The sequence below is a fragment of the Myotis brandtii genome, unplaced genomic scaffold, assembly GCF_000412655.1.
Source record: "Myotis brandtii unplaced genomic scaffold, ASM41265v1 scaffold633, whole genome shotgun sequence".
NCBI lineage: Eukaryota > Metazoa > Chordata > Mammalia > Chiroptera > Vespertilionidae > Myotis > Myotis brandtii.
Window position 1 is genome coordinate 2,999,105 of NW_005370423.1, and position 5,794 is coordinate 3,004,898.

Below are 5,794 nucleotides of genomic sequence, written 5' to 3' on the forward strand. Positions count from 1 at the left end.
GTCTCAGACAACCCGCTGGAGCCCCCGGGTTCCTGCCACCCCTGCCACCGGGGTGCCAGGCCACGGCAGAGCGTGTGCACGTGTCTGGGGTGGAGTGCGGGCGATCCGTGGGTTGGGGTGCCCGTGGGGTGTGGGGCCCTGGGAAGTCCGCCTTCTTGCCCCAGCCCCTCGCTTTCTGGGTGACCTTGGAGCCAGCGACCGGGCCTCCCTGAGCCCCTTTGTTCTCATCTTACCTCGTCCCACCTGGTGAGGCTGTGGCGAGGGTGGGGGGAAATGTACCTGCCACAGCACACGGCACGTGCGCGTGCCAACCGCCAGCCATGTGGCCTGCGCCCAGGAGCCCAAGGAAGGAGGCCAGCAGTGGCTGGCACCTGTGCTGCCAAGCCAGCGGCATCTCCTGTCTGAGCGCCTGGCGCTGCCCCTCCCTGGCTGGGAGCTCGCCGGAGGGGGTGGTGACGTCACCACGGAGGCGGAGGGGAGGGGCAGCAGTGCCTGCAGGGGGAGGCAGCTGCTCCAGGGCCCGGGGTGGGGGTGTCCTCAGGCCTCCCAGCGAAGCCTCGCCTCGGGCATTGGGCATTGAACTGTGGCCCTCCCTGCCCAGACCTGGAGCCCAGGAGGGACGCAGAGTCGCGTCTGCCCCCTGGTGGTCGTCGGAAGAACTGCAGGCCCGGAGCTCCTGGGTCTGGGGAGGCAGGAGCATCCCTGGGATGCGGCCGGATTGGGGTTTCTGTGCTGCCCCCACGCAGGCTCCTCTGCCGCGGGGAGATGTTGCTTCCTTTCTCCGGGTGTCATGAGGCTTTGATGCGATGGGTCTAGATTTGGAACATGGACCACTGGAAAGAAACAAAAAAACTGCAGGCTCGCAGAGGCCAAACCCCACCGCCTGCCCCCGGCCACTGGCTCCTGTGAAGACAAGACAGACCACACTGCTGGCCGGCTCCGCTCGGCTGGGCTGGGCTGCGGCTGTGGCGAGAGGGGAGCGCCTGGCCAGAGGGTCACCTGGGCCCGGGGTTCCCAGGCGGATTTGGCCTAACCATACAATGTCCTTCTGGCCGGAGAGCTGTCATGTGACGGAGCGGGCAGGCACCCTCCTTCCGCACCCTCTCTGCTGGGTGACTCTTGCCGCCTGGGCCGCAGGCAGCACCACCAGCAGAGGCCTGTGCCACTGGGCGCCTCTTGGCTGGAGAGCTGCTTGGCACTCGTGCCCTCGCCCTGCCCTGGGCTCAGAGCTGCTCCTGGGATGGACCGAGAGAGGATCCAGGGGCAGCTTGCAGGGGATCAGATACAACTTCCTCCTCCTCGTTAGAGCCAAAGGGATGCCTTTCATTCCTGCTCCCTCCCCAGCATTTCCCCGTTCCCTCCTTGTAGCCAGTCCCCACGGTGAGACCCGAATGGAAAAAAAAAAAAAGTCAATTTATAGGGAGCCCAGGTTGGCGGCAACAGGAACCGGTCCCCAAGCCCCACACCGACATGGCGTCTTGGCAGCTGCGTCCCCGATGCACTTTCTCCCGGCTGCATTCTGTTTTGGAATAATCGCGGCGCTTTTCTGTGGCTCGGGGCATACATGCGCGGAGTGGGGGGGCTGGGGGGGGTGCGGCAGGCTCGCCATTCTTCTGCCCTCATGCGTGTCTCCTTTCTTCGCCTTCGCAGAATCACACGATGAGCCAGCACGCACAGTGAGGGACCGCGCGACAGGACACCTCTCGGCGGAAGGCCTGCCGGAGACGCCGTGCGGAGGGCCATTTGAACATTACATCCAATCAAAGTGTCATTTGCAACCCAGATGTAAAACTCTAATGATTTGGCCATGAGGCGCTGCTATTATAAGCAGCTGGAAATGAATATTAATGGCAGAGATTAAAAGTATTTCATGCTCAGTATTTTTTATTGCCCTGCTCCAGCTAGTGCGCTTTTAGACTTTCTGCCGCAGACTACGTTTCTAGAGTTAGAGGAGCCCGCTTTTTTGAGCCTATTGTCCTTTGTTCCTTCATGTATTATATTGATAGTTTTTAAAGAGAAAGAGTTAGTGTTTTGTTTTTTTTCCCCCTCTCCTTGGCTTCTTTTTCTTTCTTGTTTTTTCTCCCTTCTCTCCCCCCACCCCCCCCAACCCCCTTCGGTTAACTACTTTTTAATTGCAGTTCTAGATAATTGTGCATTGTGACGTGATTGCTTGGCGATTGTCGGAATATCTCCTTTCCCTTTTTTAATTAAAGACGAATGCTTTGATTGGATTTGCCAGTTCGCCGGACAGTGATTACAACTGTGTAATGAGGAGCACCGGTTTCAGTGCCACTGGAAGGCCTGCTTGGAAACGCGGCCGCGGGCCGCGGCACTGGTGCAGTTTAATAAAAGGGAAACACGCTCTCGGCCTCGGCTGCCTGCTTCTCTCCTCCCAGCCTGGGGCCCGTGCTGGGTGGTGGGGGGAGGTCCCCCGTGGGGCGTGTCCTCGAGTTCCTGGGGGATCGCACATGCCGGGGACCCGCACACAATACACCCAGCTTCCCTCGGGAAAGAAGTGCAGTCGCCTGGTGCCCGCTCACAGCCCAGGGGAGCTGTGGGGGCCGTGGAGTGGGATGAGATGCTCTGCTCCTCCCTTTGAGGGAGGGGGAAGCTGAGGCCCCAGGGGAAGTGGGCGGCTCCTCCATAGCCGAATAGCAGGTGGATGGCTCACACATGCATCCACTTTGTGCCCTGTGTCCCTGCCCCCCGCCCCCGCCCCCATGGCCTTCCCAGGGCTGATGTAGGCAGTCACGTGGTTAACCCTTACCTGGCCAGGCATGGGGAGGTGGCAGGGGCTGGGGGTTCCAGGAGGGAGCCAGGTAGGGGTAGTGCCTGTTGCCGCCAACCTGGGCTCCCTATAAATTGACTTTTTTTTTTTTTCCATTCGGGTCTCACAGAGACCGGTGGGGTGTGCTGGTGCAGAGACCCGTGGTGGGTCCAGGACGCCAGTGGGGCAAAGGGGGTGCTGAGGGTAAAAGGTTATTGTCGGAATATCTCCTTTCCCTTTTTTAATTAAAGACGAATGCTTTGATTGGATTTGCCAGTTCGCCGGACAGTGATTACAACTGTGTAATGAGGAGCACCGGTTTCAGTGCCACTGGAAGGCCTGCTTGGAAACGCGGCCGCGGGCCGCGGCACTGGTGCAGTTTAATAAAAGGGAAACACGCTCTCGGCCTCGGCTGCCTGCTTCTCTCCTCCCAGCCTGGGGCCCGTGCTGGGTGGTGGGGGGAGGTCCCCCGTGGGGCGTGTCCTCGAGTTCCTGGGGGATCGCACATGCCGGGGACCCGCACACAATACACCCAGCTTCCCTCGGGAAAGAAGTGCAGTCGCCTGGTGCCCGCTCACAGCCCAGGGGAGCTGTGGGGGCCGTGGAGTGGGATGAGATGCTCTGCTCCTCCCTTTGAGGGAGGGGGAAGCTGAGGCCCCAGGGGAAGTGGGCGGCTCCTCCACAGCAGGTGGATGGCTCACACGTGCATCCACTTTGTGCCCTGTGTGTCCCCCCACCCCCACCCCCCCACGTGGAATGGCCTTCCCAGGGCTGATGTAGGCAGTCACGTGGTTAACCCTTACCTGGCCAGGCATGGGGAGGTGGCAGGGGCTGGGGGTTCCAGGAGGGAGCCTGGTAGGGGCAGCAGGTTCCCTCCCTCACAGAGACCGGTGGGGTGTGCTGGTGCAGAGACCCGTGGTGGGTCCAGGACGCCAGTGGGGCAAAGGGGGTGCTGAGGGTAAAAGGTTCAGGGGGCCCCCGCTCTCAGGGGCCACCTGCATTCACCAGCCCCCGGAATGGGTGTCTCCCGACACTTTGCACCTTCCCCGCCTCTCTCTCCTGCCTCAGCTTCCCCTGGCCCTGCTGGCGCCCCAGGGCCCACCCAGCACCTGGGCCTCCCACCTGGACCTCCTCCCACACCTCTGTCCATCATGCTGGTGCTCGGCGGATCCACCAATCAGAGGCCAGGGTTTCGGCACCTGCCCGGGGAAGCCCTTCCCTGCTAACTTTTCACAAGAGGCAAGGAAATTGGTTATTCCCCTCCGCAGAGCAGAAACGAAGCAGGCGGACAGATTGCGCCTAATTATAATGTGATACTAAGTCACGGGCGTGGAATGTGGAGCCATTACCCCAGTGTCGTCTGACTCCCGAATCCGGGGCTTCTGGTGACTGGTGACAGGGAAGAAGAGATCCCCTCTCTGCCACCTGGTGTCACGCCCTCGCATGAGTGGGGCACTTTGCTTTTCTAAAGGCATTGACACCTGCCAATCACAGAGCAGACCCCACGGTGTCAGACACAAAGGAGCGGTTGCCCTTACAATTCAGGGCTCTTGCCTCCTGGAAGCCAAAGGCAGTGAACCCCCATTTTTAGCCCCTGGAGACGCAGTCGTTTTAGGGGAAGACCTCGAGGGAGGCATCGGTGTTCCCCCAAGTGTGGCCGGGGCTGGGCCAGGCTGCCCTGCATCCACGCCAGGCCTGTCGTGCCCACGGAGCCGAGACTGTGGGCAGGACCTGCGTGTCCAGGGCCCCCCATCACTGTCTCTGGCCCCCCTCCGGCCCGGATCTCATCCCCAGCCCCACGGAGCCCAGGTGAGTCCTCAGTAAGTACCAACGGGAAGATCTGATTTGACGGTTGGCGGCGGAGGGCTAAATTAGTCACTGCCCCCATTAAAAATACAGCGGGGGGTTTAAGAGCTTTTCTCGCCATGTGGGAGTCAGCAGCGGAGCGGCGGATGCCTTGGGTAAGGCGAGAGGCAGCCTAGGGGACCACGAGGTAATGAGGTTTATGGCGATGGCAAGGCAGCCGGGGAACCCCACCGACTCCCCCTCGCCTGGCCCCATTGTTCTCCGGCTGGCTCTGCCCCCACCCCTTCCGCTGAGAGCCCCTCTGGCTTCTGGCAGGGAGGGGGCCGGGAGGGGGACCCCGAGGCCCTTCCTGGGGCTGGATCTGTCACCGTCAGGCTGGGAGGTGCAGGGCTGTGAACCTGTGCTTTGGGGACAGCCCACCTCCTTCCAGTCAAAGGGTTTGGAGCTGGGACCAGGCAGCTTCCCGCTCAGGCCCCAGGGGCCTGGGACAGTCACTGGGAGGCTCACATGACGGTCTGAGGACCCGGTAGCGGCTTGGTCATTGTTGAAGGGATGGTGCAGCTGGGGCCCCCCACCCTCCTGCCAGCCCGGAGGGCTGATGGAGCCAGGCCCTAGTGTCTGGATGCAGGAGCAGGATGCGGCCGAGGTGGGTGGGCGAGGTGACTGGGAGCCGAGGGTTCAAGGTCACTGGGTTTTGCTTGTGCAAATTGTCAGTATCTAGTGGCTCTGTGGGTGGAATGGTTGCCCAGACTGACCCCGGGGCCTCAGACCCCTGTCACTGGGTACCTGCCTAGGGCTTCTGGACGCAGGTGGCTAAGGGGTTGTTTTTTGGTGTGTGTTTTTTTAAAATAAATTGTTATTGATTTCAGAGAGGCAGGGAAAGGGAGAGAGAGATAGAAACATCAATGATGAGAGGGAATCATGGATCGCTGCCTCCTGCACGCCCCCCACTGGGGATTGAACCCCTATTGCAACCCGGGCACGTGCCCTGACCAGGAACTGGCCGTGACCTCCTGGTCCATAGGTCAAAGCTCCAGCCCCGAGCCACGCCAGCCGGGCCGGATGAGGGTTTTGGTCTCAATGGCGAGCGGCACCCGCATCACCGGGGTTGATTCGAGGTGTTGGCTCTCTGGGGTGAGCCTTTGCCTGGGGAGACCTGGCCAGGCGGAGCTGGGAGGAGCAGGTCAATCTGGGACCCTGGTTGCCAAGGCCGCGATTGAG

General features: G+C 61.3%; 1 long non-coding RNA gene across 1 annotated transcript in view; it reads left to right on the forward strand.

The window, feature by feature from the left end:
• Positions 1 to 2,369, forward strand: part of LOC106723740 — a 24,149-nt gene extending 21,780 nt beyond the window's left edge. Inside the window, exon 2 of the long non-coding RNA XR_001359456.1 lies at positions 1,651 to 2,369. This is a non-coding gene — a long non-coding RNA (uncharacterized LOC106723740). The remainder of the gene's footprint in view (positions 1 to 1,650) is intronic.
• Positions 2,370 to 5,794: the final 3,425 nt, after the last annotated feature.